The sequence below is a fragment of the Mirounga angustirostris genome, unplaced genomic scaffold (genome assembly GCF_029215605.1).
Source record: "Mirounga angustirostris isolate CCGP_5_RB_7025 unplaced genomic scaffold, mMirAng1.0.hap1 SCAF_6, whole genome shotgun sequence".
NCBI lineage: Eukaryota > Metazoa > Chordata > Mammalia > Carnivora > Phocidae > Mirounga > Mirounga angustirostris.
In genome coordinates this window covers 18,242,711-18,265,121 of record NW_026991714.1, presented here as the reverse complement: position 1 = coordinate 18,265,121, position 22,411 = coordinate 18,242,711, and the positions used below count along the sequence as shown (strand labels likewise).

Sequence of the window (22,411 nt, the reverse complement as noted above, 5' to 3'; positions counted from 1 at the left end):
TATATTCATCATGCCATTTAACCCACAAAACAATTTTATGAGGTAAATATTATTTTTATACAATTGAGGAAATGATGCTCAAAAAATTAAATGTCATGCACAAAACGTGTATAATGGCAGTCAGAATGTGAATGCAAGTTTAACTGATGGTAAAGTCTGTAGTCTATACATTGTTATATTTTCGATGGTCCCATTTTCTCTGTTTCTTTCTTTGATAAATATATTGGTTTCCAAGTTTCTCTCATTCTATGAGAATAAATATACGCCAGGAAATTGATCCCCATTTTCCATACCTAGTTCTGGTCAAGAGGTAAATCAATTCCATAAGCAAAAGTTGACATCTAGAATGAGGTATGTTTTGTTGATGTGAAATGTGGCCACATTAGTGCTAGTTCAGTGAAGGAACCCCTGGCCCATGCTCGGTCACTGAGAGATCCTGCCCTGGAAATTTAGGATTCAGACCAAGGGAGAGAAAGAGAAAAATTAAACTTTACTTGGTTAAAATTGGGTGGCTCTATTTTTGTTTTTGTTTTTGTTATTATTTGTTTTATTTTTTTAAAGATTTTATTTATTTATTTGTCAGAGAGAAAGAGAAAGAGAGAGAGCACAAGCAGGGGGAGTGCCAGGCAGAGGGAGAAGCAGGCTCCCCACTGAGCAAGGAGCCCAATGCAGGACTCGATCCCAGGACCCCGGGACATGACCTAAGCCAAAGGCAGACATTTAACCACCTGAGCCACCCAGGCGTCCCTTATTGTTTGTTTTTATCATGTGCATTGACTAATAGGGAATACTGCTGTGCTAGAAAAGATGAATGCAGCCAACTCAGAAGAATTAGAAATGAAAAACCAAAGAAAACTCACATGTTCTGTGTTTTGGATAGCTCTCTTTGTTTGGTTTACAGTCTTTCCTAAGGCCCAGCTGCATTTCTGTCCTGATATCAAACATCTCTTTGTACTTTAAAAAATACCCTGTTTTCCTTAAGCTAGCTCAAGTGAATTTCTGTTACGTGAAATCTAAAATGCCCTAACTAAACATACTTATTTTTTTTTTTTGTCTTAGTTGGGCGATTAACCCATTTTTATTGTAGAAGGAAGCAAACACATAGGTAAAATGATTATTTCACTTAGTCCTACCATTCATAGTTAACTAATTCCCACCAAGCATGTATCTTTCCAGATTTCTGTGGACATACACATGTATAAATACTGTACAAAGATATGAACATACTGTGAATATTTTGGTGTCAGTTTAAACCTGTATCTTATTTGATGTGGATATAGGTCTGTATCATTAAGATTGCATTACCTTCTGCTGTAGAGATAAACCCAAATTTATTTACTTGTTTGTCACTGGACATTTTTGTCTCACTAGTATTTACATATTGTAAACTCATCTGAAACAACATCCTTTTAACCTTTGTCTCTGGTATAATTATTTCCTTAGGAAAAAGTCCTAGAAATGGAATTGCAAGGTCTAAGAGATTATGAGCATTTGTAAGGCTTTACCACATTGTCTTTAGGGTGTATTGTTAGATCTTGCTTCCAAACAAATTCATCTGTGTTGCCAATTTCTAGTCTATAGCTTTCAGCTCAGGTGAAGACAGCCAGGATACCACAATCGACACTCTTGCCCAGACTGTCGGCCTTTAGGGAGTTGAGCATCTGAGGCATGACCTGAAATTCAAATAGTCTCTTGGCACCATAGGCAATGTGGAATAACCTTTCCTTGAAGGATATTTTCACCAGAGATCCAGATGGGTGCAGTCCTTTTGCCATATCTGAGAAACTGTTCTGGCTCAAGGGCTATTTTAGTTTTAAACTTCTAGAAAATTTTATCATCCTTGGATTCATGTTTTGCCATGGAATCCAATTCTCCCTCAAGTGCTTCACGCATGCTCCCCATAATTTCTGATTCATTTTCTTTTTTGACAACTTCAGGTGTAATCCCATCTTCTGTTTCTACTACAGTTTTCAATTCTGGATAAAGGAAATTGTGGACTGGAATTGTTTTGTCCAAATAATATGGTTGTGTACAAACCTGCTTATGCTCAAATCTCCAGTCTAGAGTCTGATGCTCCTTACTGCAGTAATGTGCCTTGTGACATCTGGAGCATGTTTAGAGGCCTAAACAGCCACAAACCCTGCAGAGATGAGCACCAGACCTGATCTAGAGGCCCAGAGACTCCCCTGTCTCTGGAAGAGGATGCTCAGAAGATGGCTCATAGGAATAAAAGTTGCTCTCCCTGAGTAGCTGATTTCTAAAATGCACAGGGCAGGGCCCAGCAGCAGAAGAGTTAAAAGACGGCCGGGGATTGGGGGGGGCGGGGGGGCTGTGTGTGTGGACAGGGTAGAGCTGCAGCACCAAGGCCAGCTCAGGGGCTAAATGTCCTTAATTATAAAATAGTGGAATTAAAAAGGAGTAGTGGCTAGAAGCTTCTGCATTTTACTTAAAAATCTGTAATAATGAGAAGAAAGAAGTTGAAATTTATTGTGCAAGTCATATATAAAAGCTGTCACAGGGGCGCTTGGGGGACTTAGTTAAGCATCTGCCTTCAGCTCAAGTCATGATCCCAGGGTCCTGGGTTGAAGCCTCGCTTTGGGTTCCCTGCTCATTGGGGAGCCTGCTTCTCCCTCTCCTCTGCCTGCGGGTCCCCCTGCTTGTGAGCCCTCTCTCTTTGTCGAATAAATAAATAAAATCTTTAAAAAAAAAAAAAAGCTGTCACAGAAAACCACCAACAGAATCAAGTATTTTCTGAAGTACCCCTAGAGTCCTTTGCCCAGATATAAAGGGGAGGTTCCCTACCGGTTATTTTTATCCAGCATATGCAATTTAAATAATATCAAGGCGAGGTTGTTTATTTGGTGAGAATTTTTGATAATGAGGGCGCCTGGGTTGCTCAGTCGTTAAGCGTCTGCCTTCGGCTCAGGTCATGATCCCAGGGTCCTGGGATCAAGCCCCGCATCGGGCTCCCTGCTCCGCGGGAAGCCTGCTTCTCCCTCTCCCACTCCCCCTGCTTGTGTTCCCTCTCTCGCTATGTCTCTCTCTGTCAAATAAATACATAAAAATGTTTAAAAAAAAAGAATTTTTGATAATGAAAGTTTAGCATTTTGAATGCAGAGTGGGATGCTGTGAGTGACAAGGCAAGTGGAATACATTTTTATTTAATACAGTGTTTAGCTGGGGAATTCAGGTTACTGATTGGAATTTAAGTGACTAAAAGCTATTTTCTGGATTAATAATTTTAACAAATACTTATCTGATTTCAAGAGCCATTTTATGTTTGGGTTAGCTGGCCTGTGCCACAGGAGAGCCATTAGATTAGAGCTTTAAATTGCAGTAGTTCAGTGAAGAATATGAACGGAGACATGTGTGAAGAAAAAAAATGTTAAGAGTTAATAAGAGCCGGCAGTGGCAAAATGACCTTCGTGATCAAATATATGATGACCAGATGCCAAAGGAAATTGTAATAACCTGGCTACAGTACTTTCGAGAACATTAAAAAACAAATCAACAAGCAAGCAAACTAACAATGTCTTTCTGGAAGTGTATAAGGAAATACTAACAGTTAAAAACTGCAGTAGACTTAGGCAGTTTTCTCTGAATTTCATGTTTTCAACAAACCAAATTATTGCTCAAGCTCTGACACATAATGCATTGTGATCCAAGGATTATGGATTTCATTCCATGATTTAATGCAATTTTTTCTTTCTCATTTTTCATCTGTAAGAGATATGCTGTACTTTTGTAATATTATGACTTCATCAAAAGAGAATTAAGTCATTTTTTCTGTTTTAATGTTTATTAAATAGCTGTAATTAAATATTATAATGCTGGATTTTTTTTTTCCCAACAAAAGTAAGAGATAAATCAGTGGCAACATTATGGAATATGTTTGTTTTATGATATGTTAAGAAATGAATTTATGTTCTTAATTTTAAAACATTTTAGCCTTACATTAGTATGTTCATTATGTTCTGATTATATTTTATCATTTATTAGTGTGCTCTGCATGCCTTCTATGTGGTAATCTATTATCATGTTGATTGTTTTTATATTTAAACAACTTCTATAAAATGGATCCCGGTGCTTTTTATATTAAAAATATTCATATTCTTAATTACTCAATGCTAAGTTAATTGAGACATTTTAGTGTTCCCTGGATTAGAATTAAATTAAATTTAGCTACTATAAGGTGGCTAAAAGATACCTAGCACCTCATTGCTCTGCTTGCTGTGCTCCCCTCTCCTGCCAAACCAAATATCAAGCAATGGTGCCCTGCAGGAAGGACGATATCGAGTCACGTGAAACACTAAGTAATCCTATAAAGTATAAATACATGATTTAAAAGGGATCTCATTCTTCCTAAAAACATAAGTAATTAAAAACATTCAAATGACATTTATTTGTTGCCATATGTATAGTCTAGCTGATTATGAACTTGGAATTATTTTTTCTTAAAGAATGCAACAACCTGTCTCACTCCTGAATTGTTATTTTTGATGTCACTGATTCCCAGTAAGTTACTCTAATTCCAGAAGTTCTTTTTTTAAAATATAAATGGAAGATGATACATAATTGGATAAGGAATGTAGCCCACTGAAGGCTTTGGTATACTTTACTTCAGTTTATTACATAAGCTGCAAACCAAAGCAGAGACATAACTCTGGGAGAATGGAACCTAAGACAGGTGACTTTTGATAAGAAGTAGAGAAATGAGAATTTGGATGATAGCACCAGGGACCTGTGGATGTTTGCACACCTAGAGCTATGTGGTTTCTGGAGCAGGGTGGAAGGCTTGTACCTGGGTCTGTCTAAGAGTCCCCTTAGCCATGGGACAAATTACCCTGGGATGTCTTACCAAAGAGTGTGTTGTTCTTTGTTATAGTGTCTTATTAAGATACATTTGAGAACAATAAGGATGTTAGGTACCATTGGTCACAGAGTTACAAATGAAGGTGGTTAATAAGATGATACAATATTTTGAATATCTTTAAATCAACTGAAGCATGATCAAGTTTTCCAAGTTGATATTTATATTGAAGACCTACTTTTTCTTTTTTTCAATTTTTTTTCTCTCTTCTTATAATGTTCCAGAAACATTAAGTAATGTATTAGGATTACAGAATTCCTTTCAGGACACTGATTCCAAACTTTTGGCTATCAAGTGATTATTTTCAAATACTTCTTTGGTCTTCCTTTCTTTTTTCTTTTGATTCTTTCTTTTAAATTCATGATTCAGGCTTAATTTAAGCCCGAGTTAATCAAAATCTCTGGGATGGGACTGAATCATGAACCCTAAAATAAATAAATAAATAAATATATATATATATATATATATACCAAAAATAACAAACTAAGGTTATAGAGTGTCACATAACAATGCTGGAGAGAGACAAGTAAATATGCAAGTATAATATAGAAATTGTACTTGTGACAAAAATCAAATTAAGATTACACACAAACTACTTGGGGAGTTTGATTATACAGTCTGGATTTAGTAGACTGTTAATGTGGAAGACAGATTGCTAATCTTGAAGGAAATAAAACATCAGCTGATATTAAAATATAGGAAATTGGAGAAACCTTAATAATACATGGGAATACGCTTTACAAACCTAGGGAATAGTTTCTGCAAAAGTATGAATACCTGAAATAGATAGAGTTGCAAGACAGTAGTAGGACTGGAAAGAAAACTGTTTCTTTAACATTGACAAGAAGTGCATGGGCAAGATGGGTACACAAGGGTCACACTGACAGGCATTGAAGAATAGAAATTTTAATACTTTTTCCTGAGATTTGGAGAAACCAAAGGTGCATTTTAAACAAAATTGCATAATGACTGAATCTGCATTTTAGATCAGTCTACTAGACAGATGGACTTTAGATTAGAATGGTACATTTTCCAAGGCGAGAAGATAAATTGCCCGTAAACACTACTGGCAGAGTGATGCCAAGTAATATAATTTTTGCTTAAACATTGTGTATAAAAAACACTCTTAAAGCAAGTGCACATTTGGGCGCCTGGGTGGCTCAGTTGGTTAAGCGACTGCCTTCGGCTCAGGTCATGATCCTGGAGTCCCGGGATCGAGTCCCACATCGGGCTCCCTGCTCGGCAGGGAGTCTGCTTCTCCCTCTGACCCTCCTCCCTCTCAGGTACTCTCTCTCTCTCTCATTCTCGCTCTCTCAAATAAATAAATAAATCTTAAAAAAAAAAGCAAGTGCACATTTACCTTTTATTAACACTAATACCATTTTCTAAAGTTGCTATTTAAATTAACAGCAACCCGCCCCCCCACCCGCTGGTATATATGCAAATGCAGCCTAAATTCTACTAATTGCTAACTTCTACTAATAATTATTTTTGCTCATAATACTCATAAATGGCTGCATTATGCTATATATTAATTATCTTGCTGCTGAGAGGGAATTTTATACCAGTGTTTCTGTATCAAAACAAACAAACAAACAAAAAGCCTCTTTTCAATATCCATAGTATCATTTGAGATTTACTACGAATATACAGTCGTGATCTACTTTAAAAAATGAAAATAATAAGTTTCCCTTTTCATTCTAAGGGGAGTCTTCTGTATCCTGAGTCCTTCTCTCTTGTTCCAGGTTTCAGAACCATAATGTTGGGGCGCCTGGGTGGCTCAGTTGGTTAAGCGACTGCCTTCAGCTCAGGTTATGATCCTGGAGTCCTGGGATCGAGTCCCACTTCGGGCTCCCAGCTCAGCGGCGAGCCTGCTTCTCCCTCTGACCTTCTCCCCTCTCATGTGCTCTCTCTCTCAAATAAATAAATAAAATCTTAAAAAAAAAAAAAAAAAGAACCATAATGTTGGCTTACAGTAATTTCTGGGGTAAAAGTGATATCCTTTAAACATAAAATCAGCTTCTCCAAACAATTGATATTGAACTAGAAGTGACATAAGGGAAAGAAAAAACATCTGACAGAGAACTTGATGATGCTAGACAATTCATATTTAGTGAAATTTAAAAAAAAAAAAAAGTTTGTTTAATGTTGAAGAGTGAGTTGGGGAATTCTTGTAACAGGAAAGTAATGTGACCATAGAGCTCATTTTTGGGCTCTCAGGCACCATTGAGTGAGGAGCCTGGATGAAAAAATGTATTATAGAGGGTGTCATATTAAGCCAGGCTTTGAAGCAAAAGTCAGGGGGTGTTAAATTTCAATTTAAAGAAGTTTGGGAGCAGCATCCAAATAGATAGAGCAATAGATCTAAAGGCATACAAGAGGGGTGCCTGGGTGGCTCAGTCAGTTAAGCGTCTGACTCTTCATTTCGGCTCAAGTCATGATCTCAGGGTCATGATCTCAGGGTCATGAGATTGAGCCCTGTGTCAGGCTCTATGCTCAGCGTGGAGTCTGCTTGATATTCTCTCTCTCCCTCTTCCTCTCTTCTGTCCCTCGCCCCCTGCTTTCGCACTCTTTCTCTCAAAATAAAATCTTAAAAAAAAAAAAAAGATTAAAAAAAAGCATGGAGTGGGGAGAGAGTGTGGTGTTTGAGAAACTGGGAACATGTGAAGCATCATGTCCAAGATGGCTAGGAAAGAAGCGTAATTTTAAAATAATGAATGTGAAATTACTTATAAACCTCCTAACTCTCTTCTTTCTCTCCTGCCATTTCACATCCCAGTTTTCTTTTTTATTATTTTTCTATGTTCCCATAGATAGAGATATATAGAAATGTAAATGTAGATAATATACCATCCATATCTATGTATAATATGTATACTACACATAATCTATATATAGATTTGCCAGTACATGACTATATTATAAATATACGGTATATTTATTATCTTTATTTTTCCAGTAGGATATAAGCTCCGTAAGGACAAGGACTTCTTTTTAGTTTGTTTTACTACTCTATACCCATGAAATAGAAGGACATCTGGTAGATAGAGGGAGCCTAATAATTTTTTTTTTAAAGATTTTATTTATTTATTTGAGAGAGAGAATGAGATAGAGAGAGAGCATGAGAGGGGGAGGGTCAGAAGGAGAAGCAGACTCCCTGCTAAGCAGGAATCCCGATGCGGGACTCGATCCTGGGACTCCAGGATCATGACCTGAGCCGAAGGCAGTCGCTTAACCAACTGAGCCACCCAGGTGCCCCGAGCCCAATAAATTTTTGATGAATGACTTAATGAGTAAAAAATGAAATGAATGTATGAATGCAGTCAGGTGGAGTTTTTGCTTCACCCTTAGACAAAAGAGAGCCAGCTAATGTATTTTTTCCTAGTTAATCTCTGTGGCAGTTTCTAAATTAACCCCCTCCATCAGTTGCATAGAAAATAACATAACTACTGAACCCAGATTACTTTCTTTGAAACTCGTAGCATTCCTTCCTGTGTTAATGGCCTGTCTAGTCTTAGCTTTTAAGCATCTCCTATCATTTTCTTTTTCCTGCTGACCTATTTGGTCCTGTGTACTTTCCTTTGTCTGGCTCATATGACAATATGACATATGTTAGTGTTAAGGTTACATATTAAGGTTACAATAGTCCTAAACAATCAACTGTATGAACAAAATCTATGGTCACTAGAATTCAAGATATGAGTTGACCTGTCTACTTTTTTTACATTGTACATCTGGTGCCCAGGACAAGACCCAGGCAAGAGGATGTGCTCAATATATGCATGATGAATAAAAGAGTGAACAATGAGCCCCAATATAATATTACTGTGAGCTAAAGAAGAGATTTAATGAAACCTTACAGAAAGTCACAGATAGGCTTATCACATTTGGGTCTCTTTGGAAGGATCAACCCAAATAATTATTTTAATTTCTTAATTATAGATATATAATTCAGTGTTTGAGATTGTATAATTTTTAAAGACATAAAATTTCATGTGGGAACTTTAATTTATTCAAAAAATTTTATTTTTATAATGTACTATTATAAATATCAAGTAACCAGAAATATAAGGTGATAGAGTGCCTATTTAATAAGATGATTTCAAGAGGATTTTTTTTTTCAGCCAAACTGGAATAGGGTTTTAGAAGGAAATACTTTATTTAGAGCCCTCATAACATAGCTTTATCTTTATAATACTAGCGCTTTTTTTTTTCAGTTTTTAGCAGAAATATATAGCTTTAACTTTATTAAATTTAGGACTACTTTGGAGTTATCTAGAAGTTTTGACGTTGACCTCCTTTAAAAATGTGAGATACAACTCTTTTAAATGGTGTTGCTGCCATCAAGCATTTATCTCAAGCTACAAAGACCCGTTCATTGACCATTTAGGCTAATTATTAGTGTTGAAGGATTATATTCAAATTCCCCATTAGTGCTTCTCTATTACTTTAAAAAATACTTGTTTAAAACAGCAACAAAACTATGATACTATAGCTCAGGAATAAACACAAAATCTGGATAAAATATCTTTGCATCTATTGTTCCTATTTCCATAAGGTGACCTCTATATGTAACAAAATTTGATTTGGAGTGATATCATTTCTCGTTAATGTACTTTTTCCCAAAAGTACTTTGGATTTCAAAATAAATTATGTGAGAGATTTTACTATAATATGACCAGCTTTGCAAGTATTTAATATAAGCTGATTTCCTGCTTTCTGAAGGAAAATTTGGAGGACAGAACACCCCATGCCTCATACTTGGACATTTGCTTTTACTTGTATTGATTATCACAGGCCACTATGATGCCTGATCATGGTAAGCATTCAGTAAATGTTTTCTTTACTCAGTAACCATTTCAAGGATATATGCAGCTCACAAATATGTATGCATTTCTATTTGTATTTATATACATACACTTAAAATGTCATTGGGAAAAATTGACTTGGTAAGTGTGTCCTGCATACATCATCTCCATTTCCAAATTTCTGATTATTTTGAGGCATAAAATATACCTGGTCATAACCTGAAGGAAACTCAGACAGTGCCTGCCTCCTCACTCTGGGACATTTTTCCCCTAGATGACGGGCAGATCTGTCACAGGACGAGATGATTTATCTCCTCTGATTTCATCCTGTAAAGACGCCCTATACAAGGTGAAGTGATAATTTTCCTCAGAGTTAACATGTCCAATGTCTCATTTTTCATTCCAGTCCTTGTGAAATGACATCGAACACCAAATTGGGAACTAATTTTGGTTGTGAGGTTTGGCTGCCTGCCCACTTCTCTGGGAAAACAAGCAAATTATCTGTACTTTTTAGTCATAGAAGTTATACGATACTCGGAACTAACTGCTCAGTACAAGGATTTTTTTTTTTTTTTTTTACTTTTAACCCACACTGGAAAAGCAAAAGAAAAAAGCACATGACAGGGAATTTTGCAAATAATTTATTTTGCCAGAAAATTAATCAAAAAGAAATATGCGAAGTGTACTTGTGGGGAAAAATAGGACAATTTAGAGGGACTTAAGGTGCAGAAGTAAGTTTGGCAGTATATTTGACTACAACATTAAAATATGCAATTAATTCAGTATGTTTTTTGGGAAAAAAATTCACAATTATTTGAGAGTAAAAATTCAACCAGCCAACATGGTATTTTCATTCAGCAAGAAAACTTGTTTGTAAATATTTGTCTTAAGATGGAACACAATTTTAGAACTTACTTTCTGAATGCATTTATTTTAGTACATAAATAGGGTAGTCATTTGCAAAGTGTGTTTGTTTAGGCAAAAGACTTATGTGACAAACTAAATTTTAGCCTGCAGAATTATATATGTTTTCCTGAATGAATAAAATTGTTCATGGGTTATAATTTACTGGGTAAGTGTATTAGCAGTGAGGCACTTAGAAGCAGGGAAGTTATATGACTTGAAATCATATAAAGATAAAATAAGAATAGAGAAAGTTTGTGCTTTTTTAAGTTTATGATTATTTTATAGGATAGATAAGCTAAAAGGATATGAGTATTAGTTGAATTGAATATAAGTTAATTAAGTAATTGGTATCTTAGAATTGGGGAAATCATTTCCGTGAGCCCTGACATTATGAAGGTCATAATCTAAATAATCTAAATAATGTTAAAAGTGAATATAGAAAATAATAGAGAAATAACTAGTGTTTACTGAAAGCTTGCTTTTTCCAGGTACTAAGTGAAATGCTTCATGTAGATTATTTTACTTATTCTTTACAATACCTCCATGAAGTAAGGATCGTTAATTGCATCATTTTATGGTTGAGGAAAATAAGACATAACAAGGAAAATTAATATTCTCACCATCTCCCACTTAGTAGAATCCAAACCTGCATTTTTTAACATTAAACTAATGCAAAGCAAAGTAAGGTGCATTGTTTTTTAACCAAAAGCATCATTTTTTAACCTTAAACTCATAAAAAGCAAAGTAAAGTAAGTGTCTACATGCTTCTAGTAGCACAAAAGAGACTGGTGAGACAGCTGCAATACAGAACAGATAAAACGTTAACAGCAAAGGCAAGTAAAGTCAAAAGGTCCTTTTCATTGTAATTAACAAGTTTTCTAGACTGTCTGGAGCCAATGGAATTTGAAAAAAACCAAGCCTGGAGAAAGTATTAGCAGTCAGATCCTTGACTTAAAATTCCATGCTCAAACTATGCTATAAAAATAGAAAGAGTGCTAGGCAAGTATTCCTGTTTGTGTCAGCGCTGGCATTTCAATTAGTGGAAAAACAAGCAATTATTTGTTCAGATTGCTGGGAAATTGGTTAGTGATGTCGAAAATAATTCATATGCCTACCTTACATTATTTAATTAAGTTAAATGTGAATATAAGAGTTAGATGTGATTGGTCTAGAATTCTTCAAGTCTACTAATATTTTTTTTTTCCTGTTTGTTTTTTCCCCTTCCTTAAGAAGATGATCCTTACATGTAATCACAAGTGTCCTTATATTATAGAGGGAGTTTTGAAGGGAATTGAGAAAAAAAGTCTATGTGACCATGGAAGCAGGGAATAAAAGGTGAGATACCATATGTGACCATGAGCCAAGGAACAAGGACAACATCCAGAAGCTGAAAAAGGCAAACAAATGGATTCTCTCATAGAGTCTCCAGAGGGAGTGTGGTGAAATCCATCATGGACTTCTAGCCTCTAAAACCATGAAATAAATTTGTGTAGTTTTAAGCCACAAAATTCATGATCACTTGTTATAGCAGCCAGAGGAAATTAATGCAAAGATATTCATAGAGGTCTTCATAGTATCATTATAAATTTATATGTTTATGAAATATTAATAAATTAAGTGCAAATTAATGAAAAATAATACAAATAGGTGGCTTAATTTTTCTGATTAAAGAATGGGTAAAACCTAAAAACATATAAAATTAATCAGTGCAACTACTGGATAAATTTGTCTACATAAAAAATTAAATATGTATACCTTTTTAAAAGCATAAAAATTGCGTGTAAGCAAAGCCAATATTGCAGCAAACATTTCATAGAGTAACTTATTTAACACACGGAGCATTTCTAAAAATTAAGGGAAAAAAAACTATCAGTGGAAAACCTTAAAAACTCTTTGAGCATGGAGTTCAGAATTCAAGGCATGTGTGTGATTATTAAACAATAAAAGTTCACTCTGCTTATTAGAGAACAACAAATTAAAAAAACAAGTGAAAACATTTTTAATTCTATCAAAATGGTGTACGTTTAATCACCTTATTTCAACAATTTATTTATAAAATCTCCAGCAAGTTTATGCTAGAATTACTGTCTCTTGTAATTCAGTTTCCTGATTTGCACTTTCATCATGAAACTTCCTGTTTCTGATGTCCAAACCTTTACAATCAACTTGCATCCTACGTTTTTCTGATACCCTACGTTTGTTCTTCCAAGAAATCTTGGTTTTACTTCCAAAATATATCTTCTCCTACGACCTTGGCCTGAATGTCCGTGATTCTTGCCTAGATTTTTGCACTAACATCCAACTTATCTCCATGCTTTGACCTTTGCGTTATTACAATTCATCATCGAAGCAAACATCAAACTGATAGTGTGAAATTGGTCATGTCACTTCATGACATAATCATCCAGTAGTTCTTTGTAATGGCCCTGAGGCCCTACAGGATTTTGTACTCCTTCCATTATTCTCTACCTAGCTTACCACCCTTCAGACATTTTTACCTCCTCATTATCTCTGAACATCCTGGATTTGCTTTGACATAATGGGTTTTTGCACTGGCTCTTCCTGGGTTTTGGAACCATTTTCTCTTAAAATAACTTTAAGGCTTACTTCCTCTCCTCATGAAAACCCTGTATTAATTAGCACTGCTCCTAAGTGCCCCATCTAAAAGTCCAAGTCCCCCAACACTTCAAATGCCTGTTACAGTCCCAATTTTTCTTTCTATAGCACTTATCACATTCTGATTCTATATACTTACTATTTCAACATGTCTACAGTATAATTTTGTGTTTCTTCTTTATTTTTTAACATCAAGGAATCATGACTTGAGCCAAAGGCAGATGCTTAGCCAACTGAGCCACCCAGGCACCCAATTCTATTGTTGCTTTAAGGCTTTATCAAACATATAATTTGAAGAGAGCATTTATTCATAGCAAGCCATATAGCATTATTTAGAAATTATAAAATGCTTAATTCTGTCTTTCCAAGTTAATAATAACTGTATTGAAGACAAGGCTATATCTTATCTCCCAGAGTTTCTAGAAGGAATTACACATCATAGTTTCTTTAAAGATTGGATAACTGAATAGACATCAATTCTTGAGAAACATCTTAGCAAGGAATTGTTTGCTATATAATATTTTATGTTATCTTAATTCATTGATTGAGGTCTGTGATATGAAAAACACTCTGTTAGGAATACCTTAAAGGCATCCACATAGTATACAAGCATTTCTTATATTCTGTTAGTAACTGAAATGTTTTTGTGCACCTTATTTTTTACTGTTTTATTTCTATGATCCTAAAGTAATGCTATGGTACAATAACTAGGAAATAAAGTGCTCTATTTGCAATAACTTATATCATAAATATAAACCATAATTATATTATTTTCACCATTTTTTCTTTTGCTTTCTATTTCTTTTACAACTATACATTTCTAACAACTGATTCTAATGTGCAATATTTGCATAACTTCTGAGGTAAGGCACAAGACTAGAATTAATTCTCACAGCTTTAATATTACATATAACATATTAAACACTCATGTTTATATTTTATTTCTTCCACTTCTCAGTCCATCTAATGCACTGAGGTCTGATATGATATGTGAAAAATGTAGAAGAAATAAAAATATATAGAATAAAAATATCATGCCCTGTGTTTTTGAGATGATTTAAGATGAAGATAAATGTATCATTATACACATTTCTCTTCTAATTTGATGATTGTTGTTTGGAATCCACTATGTAGTGTTTAGTTTTCAAGTTATTATGATTCACTTATTTTTCATTTTTAATTTGTAAGAATATGTGGTTGTAATATTAATATAAGTTACATGGAATTCTGGGCAGACAATATTTTATAAAAATGCTATGTCTTAAAAGAATACCTACACTTTGGATATGATATAAATAAAAAATGTTATAAAGGGGTATGATATCACATGAGTGATATCATATGGTAAACTAATAAATAAATATTTATTTATTTATTGCCTATTGAAATGTTTGTATTTGACAGTCATTTCAGAAAGAGGAGGTTAGAGCATTTAAAAGCCAACATACCCAAACCAGTTTTTATGGAAATGACTTTACATTCACATCTGGCCCATTTAATTAGTTTTGCAACTGTTACACTTTGGCATTCACATTTTATAAGAGTACACTTGTCAACACCGTATCTCATTTACTTTTGTTTTTTTAAGGAATCATATATAACCCTTAGTATTTTTTTTATTGTTGCTGTTGTTTTATTTGCTTAACTTCATGCCTTAAATTCCTCTAAATGCCAAAATATTCATTTTTTAATTTGGGGGGATAGAATCTCTAGCTAGCATTACATTGTTTCCTGTTTTTGGTTTGCAATTCTATTGTCAATGTTCATATACCCTGTGAGTGTGATTTATCTCGGCATGGAACATCATGCTTATTTCAAAGTCGACTACCTTCATTTTTTCTTTCAAGATTTTCAGTGTTTCTAAGAATCTGCTCAGCAGGGAATAGCACTTTCTGGAGGGACTGTATTTTGCTGCTTCATCTGACAATTTCTGTGTTTACACGATGAGTGACATTCAGATGGAGACTGGAAATACTCTTAATTTGGGTTGAGTATTTCAATCTTTTCTTCTTTCAGAGTATAAATAAAAACTCAAATGAGGTTCAAACATCTCTAAAAACAATCAGTGAACAGGTGATGCAGGAATAAATTTGTTTAAACATAAAACAAATAAGAAAATTGCAGAAAACTTATAGTAGAAAGGCATCCATTCCTTTTAATTTCACTAATGTTATATTCTACTGTAAACTAAACGGTTCAAAATAAAGAATATAAAGGTATACACAAGTCAGTAAGAGTGTCAAAATAAATGATTAAGAGCGTGATAAACACATAGTATTTTATAAAGAGGGCAAGTGACAGGTGTTAAGTGAATTTTTAAATAACACAAATGATTTGTGATAGAACCTAGGTTTCTAGACTCTTAATATGGTGCAATCCTACTATCACAGGGCTAATTACTGGACTAAGGTAATTGAAATCTTTAGTCTTGACTATGCTTCATTCTAAACATGTTATTTGGAGAAATATATGTGAATCATAATGATCTCTTCATCACAATGATTATAGTTGTTTTGGATAATTTACCAATTTTAGCAAGAATTAAATGAAATAATACAAATTCATTGAAATGAATAAACATAATTTGATATATTGATATAATTATTGTTATTATTATGACTATGACCTTCCAAAGTTTTACTTTGCAAAGTTTTCAGTTATTGGTACTGAGAATAAAGAAAGCACAGCTTCTCCATAAGTCATTCAACCAAACAGAGTATAAGTACTGAGAATCTACTAGATCATCCACATTATCTCTCTCTCCCTTTCCTGGGGGTTGACTACCTTCTCTCAATCTACTCAGTTTTATACGTGGGACTTAACTAGCAGCCCTGAGTTTTACTGCTCCTGAGGGCACATTTGGTTGGCTGAGGTAGGATACAAATGGCTTAATCAAAAGTATTTTCCCTGGAATTGGAATTAAAAAAAGAAAATGAGGAAGAAAAAAATATAGACAAAGAGTTCTGTTTCTCAGAGGTGTTTGGTGGCCTTGATTTTCATTATGTGAACTCCTCTGTGGGTTTTGTCAATATAAGTCCACCAATCAGAGAAAGAAGCACTCATTCTATTTTCAAAAACTAAATATCTGAATCATAATGGTGAAATAAAGACACTGGTCAGGGAAAAAATATGCATTTAAACATCACCTTGTTAAATAAATAAATAAATAATAAATAAATAAATATTTATTTATTTATTATTTATTTATTTATTTTAATTAGTTTCAGAGGTACAATTTAGTGATTCATCAGTTGCATATAACACCCAGTGCTCATTCCATCGTGTGCCCTCCTTAATGCTCATCAACCAGTTACCCCATCCCCCCACCCTCCTTCTCTCCAGCAACCCTCAGTTTGTATCCTAGAGTTCAGCATCACTCATGGTTTGCCTCCCTCTCAATTTTCATCTTATTTTATTTTTCCTCCCTTTTCCCTATGTTCATTTGTTTTGTTTTTTAAATTCCACATGAGTGATATCATATGGTATTTGTCTTTCTCTGAAAAATACATACCAATTTATGAGTCCTGCCACCAGATAACCAGGTTACTACTTAAGATAGCAAAATTTTTCACTTTTTTTGCTAAACAATTCTAATATAGTTGTGTTTAAAAAGATATTAAATGATCATTTTATGTGTTATATTGCATACTTTACATAGGCTTCATTTCTTAAAGATTTTATTTATTTATTTACTTATTTATTTGAGAGAGAGAGAGAACATAAATGGGAGGAGCAGAGGGAGAGGGAAAGAGAGAATCTGGAACAGACTCCACACTGAGTACAGAGCCCTACATGGGGCTTGCTCCCACAACCTGAGATCATGACCTGAGCCAAAATTAAGAGTCAGACGCTTAACTGACTAAACCACCCAGGCGCCTCTTTTACATAGACTTTACATCATCTTATATTAAAACATAATAAAATGATAAAATTATATATTTATGGCTTCAGGAGATTAGTATATTTGCTTAGGCTGTACTTTCAGCAAAAGTGACCACATATGTTATTAGACACTTTTTTTTAAAGATGTATTTATTTATTTATTTATTTATTTATTTATTTGACAGGGAGAGAGACAGCCGAGAGAGGGAACACAAGCAGGGGGAGTGGGAGAGGGAGAAACAGGCTTCCCACTGAGCAGGGAGCCCGATGCAAGGCTTAAATCCCAGGACCCTGGGATCAAGACCTGAGCGGAAGGTAGACACTTAACAGCTGAGCCACCCAGGCACCCCTAAACACTTTTTTTAGTGTAAAAAAATACAGATATATAGCATATTTTACTTAAATAACTTAATCACTTTCAATTTTTACATTGAAAAATGGTTTATCATCTTGAATTTTGATGTCTTTTTTTTTTAATTTTGATGTCTTTTAATGAATTAATGTAAGTAGTATTATTACTAAGCAATATAATGTTTAAGAGAAAGTAGTATCTATAAGTTCTGGAAACATAGTAATGGCTAAATTATACGGAAAATTTGACATAGGTTTTTCAAGTAGTTTAGATGATTCACATTTATATATGTTAAGAAGACCAAAAAGGTGTGTAAAGATAGTAGGAAGGGCAAAATGAAGGGGGGGATATTGGAGGGGGAGATGAACAATGAGAGACTATGGACTCTGAGAAACAGACTGAGGGTTCTAGAGGGGAGGGAAGTGGGGGGATGGGTTAGCCTGGTGATGGGTATTAAAGAGGGCATGTATCAAAAAAAAAAAGAAAAGTGTTTTTTAAAAAAAATACAATTAAATATTGCCAAAAGACCATGATTGAAGAAGTTCTTCTTGGTTAGTCTGCAATTAAAATATATATTTGAAGACTGAGGACAAATTTAATCAAGAAACACAGTTTAATAAATATTTTTAAAAGAATGTATATCATGTAGAAATTATTGCTGACAGAGTAAAGTTAGTTAACTTAAAATGAAAATGTAACAGAAAAAAACCCCACAGTATTTAAAATAGCTGGAAAAAATAAATTTAGCCAACTTGCTGGCTTAAGTTTTCATGTGTGCCTTGAAGAAGGAAATCTTTATCTCCAGTAGTCAACTCCCAGCTTGAAAAAAAAAAAAAAAAGGAAGAAGTTAAGACAAAGATGCCTATATCAGCCAAATTGATTTAAAGTCAAACTGTGAACTTTAAATTGGAAGAAACTAAAAATATTATTTTTCTATTGATCTAGAAATTGAAGTCAACCTTTCTCTTAAAGTATCAGACTCAGTAAGTATGTTCAAGTCACAACCACGATCAACACATTTCCTAGAACTATTAACATGGGCAAAACTCTGCACAAATCAACATTCAGCTTTTTATGAAAGAGCATTTTTTCATAATATGAGAAAGGACTCAGCATGCTGAAGAAGATAAGCCATTCATCTATTGTTATCATGATTTCTGCTCTCATATTTTCTATGGTATATTGAGTTTAAACTAGCTTTCTATGGCTCTTGTTTATTTTGCTTGTTTTTTGTTTTGTTTATAGTGTAATGGTAGGTATCACAAATCATTAATTAGCCACTAAAGCATAGTATCATCACTTTTTCAACAGTGCGGTAGAAGCTGCTAAAGGCTTCTGAGAGGGAGGGGGTTAGGGATATTAACTGTATAAAAGAATGCAAAGCAGAAGGGATAAAATTTCTCAAAACAGGATTAGATTGTAGAAAAAAATGGAGCAACTTACTCAAACATGATTTTCAGCCAGAATTGCACATTCAGTTAAAGTATTAATTAAGCATAAGGTCATAAAAATATTTTTAATTTTAAAAAGACTTGGGGAAATTACTCTTATGTATACTTTCTTAGGACACAGGCCAAGAAAAAACAAATGAACAAAGAAGAAAACAGGAAACCAAAGAATACCATCTAAAGCACTGTAGAAATGTCAAGGGAAGTATGAGATTAGCATCTTGTGCCAAAGTGCAACCAGCTGATATGTAGTAGAACTTTTATCCTAGACTATAGCAGACTCTAAGAAGTTAGACCTATGGAAATATAGGTTTTTTTTTTTTTAAATCAGTTTCTATTTAAAAACATTGTTCTCTTCCTTGCTGAGTTTGTGGTTTGTCACCAATTTAAATATATATTCTTTTGACTGAACTACAAAAACATTAAAAATATCCTCAGAAATTCATTGAAAAATTTGATACAATTAAATGGCTTTGGCATGTAGTTGCTGATTTTGCATAGCTTTTTCTTTAACAATATCAACAAAATGACAGGTGCAAGAAATAGTTGGCATGGTCATGGCTGTCCAACATTTTGAAATAACTTTTCTCTATTTGGGAATATTCTCAATCTATGAGCCTCTGTTCTCCCATGGACAAATAAAAAAAAAATCATGTTTCTGGCGATCCTTTAGCTATGACAAATATAAATTATCTAGGTTTTAATAATTAAATGCATTTATAAAAGTGCAGGATTAGGAACTTAAACAGGGTGAGCAGACAAAATCTGGACAGAACTTCCATTGTTTTGCTGACAAAGATTAGCAAAGGTGACAGTGAATTCCCTTACAAGTGAAGACATTTAATAGATTTATTTTCTGTAGGTTAATATTACTTTAGAGAATTAAAATAATAGAATGATCAATTTAAAACATGAATAAAAATCAATCCCAGAGTGGGTAGAATGTTCTAGAAAAATTATTTCTTGGTTTAGGTCCTTTGCCACTGTAATGATCTTTCCACATATTTACATGGATATGATATTGTTTAATCTATTTCTTCCCTTATTTAAGTGGCTGCTGAAATATCAGATATCAGAGTTTAGACTTGTATTGCTATTTAGTAGATTCTGAGAACAGAAGGATTCAAAATTAAGTAATTTATATGGATTTTACTTGTGTATATTTAAATTTAAAAAACTAAAATATAATTTGTTTATTGATTTTTACCTCTATTTCTGAAAGTTTATCTACAAATTACTGTCAGAGAAATAATGTCTGAGAATATTCATAGAGTTAATAAAATAGTTATTCATATAATGTTGCTTTATTGAGTGACTGATCGTGAAAACTTGTAATTATAAGCCACTCCAGGAAATCAACATGTGTGCATGTATGACAAAGATGAAAAGGAGAATTTTTGATAGGGTTCTCTAAAATTGAGAGTTATATTTACTGAAAGAAGTTGTGCTTTTAAAGGAGCAAAGTAAATCTAAAAGCAGGAATACACAAATTTTGCTACAACAGCTGAAGAGACATTTTTTTCTCTTACTTTTCCATGGAAATTCTCATACAGAATAAAGTAGAAGGGATTTGATTTTTAGGTCAGATTTCTCTTTTCAATAGACTTGGAAATTTGCCAAAATGTGGACTCCCACTTAGTGGAGAGTCTTGAGATGGGATCTCTTCAGGGAGGGCTGAGGGGGAAAGCCAACACAATCTGGTTATCAAGTGGGGGAGTTTCTACCTCACTGGGAGCAGTCAGACTTCCTTGAGATATGATTGAACAAATACTCTAATTCTTGTGCTCCCCACCTACTTCTGCTATCCTCTTTTATTTGAACAATTCTCAAATAATGAATGATTATCTTTTTAGTTTTTGAACATACATTTACTCCAAGAAGGCTTTCTATTGCTATTTCTAGGTATTGAAACCCATTTCTCAAACTTGGCAGTGTGAATTCAAGTATAGAGAGTATCAGCAAGAATCCCAGATTCTCTTCATAGACAATATCAGCCATACTAATCAAATCCAGGGATGGTGCTAAATAGTGCAAAGCTACCTTAGGTCACTATTCAATGTGAACTCTAACAGTAAGTGTAAGGAACTTAAATATTAAATATATTGAATTGTGTTATATATGCTGACAATCTTTACACAGAGTCAGAATTGGTGCCAAAAAATCTGAGTCAATGCATTCTCATTTCTCCTTAATCATTATAGGAGATGAAAGAAAAAGGGCTAGTTTGAATTGTTTCCTTGTCAATCATGTTAGAAAAAGAAGATTCTCTGGGTGCCTGGGTGGCTCAGTTGATTAAGCGACTGCCTTCGGCTCGGGTCATGATCCTGGAGTCCCGGGATCGAGTCCTGCATCGGGCTCCCTGCTCGGCGGGGGGTCTGCTTCTCCCTCTGACCCTCTTCCCTCTTGTGCTGTCTCTCATTCTCTCTCTCAAATAAATAAAATCTTTAAAAAAAAAAAGAAAACCCATATCATTTAAAAAAAAGAAAAAGAAAAAGAAAAAGAAGATTCTCCTTAGTAATACATTTCTTTCTCAAACCCTTTGCAATCAGTCTTTGGGAGACTAGACAAGGTATAATATGGAAAAAGAATAATAACAGCAACATTTTCACAACACTCTTGAAAACACCAAAAGCATTTAGAAGCTCAAAAGTTACATCCTTTGATGAAAGCAAACGTACAAATAATATAATTTCAACAATCTTTGATTTATAAGAATTTGGCCACATTGGTAATCCCAAAAATGTTGATGTGTATCTTCTCAAGGGAGTATTAGTATGAATTCCCATTAAAAAAAAAAAAAGACATTGGAATACTTCATTGGTCTAAATTAAATTTTAAAATAAAAATTAATAAATACAGAGTAACCTGGTTATACTTTAAATTTTTAAAAGTTTAGTATATTTGAAAACATGAATGCTGATGAATCTTGCAAAAAATTCAGAACTCAACAGAAACAAGTTATTTTGCTTTTAAAAAGTAGAGTCTGAAGGATCATTTTAAAAGGACATACTAAATGGAATGATGCTTCTTTGATTTTCAAACAACTCATTTATACTAGATATGCTTCTTACATTATTTAGTGGTACAAGTATACTTCTCCATTGTTTGCAATAGTCATCTTATTTATCGCTTCATTGAAGCTTTATTAAAAGGTTTAGTTTGATGTATTTTATCTCTCTAAACTCACATAAAAAGGCTTCAGAAGTTCAAAATAATTCATCACTGGGTAAAATGATCAGGGTAAATTGCATTAGCTTTGGAGGTCTCTTTAGAAATAAAAATACATGGCTAATAGCCAATTAGTAAATCAACTAAAAATAAAATACAGATGCAGAAGTTAACCAATTAAATATTTTTGCAGTTGTTTTTAACAAGTGCATGAAAGTAACAAGACATAGAATATATGTGATATTGTTACAAATTATTTTGCACTTTTTGTGTACATATTTGTATATGCATACTTAAAATGATAAAATAAAATCTAATGTCTTCCTGGATTTATACAACCTAGAACTCAAAGAGCTCAAAA

The 22,411-nt window shown here is 33.8% G+C and overlaps 1 pseudogene; it reads right to left on the bottom strand.

Moving 5' to 3' along the window:
• Positions 1-1,481: 1,481 nt before the first annotated feature.
• LOC123845656 (programmed cell death protein 2-like) overlaps positions 1,482-22,411 on the bottom strand; it is a 142,707-nt pseudogene continuing 121,777 nt past the window's right edge.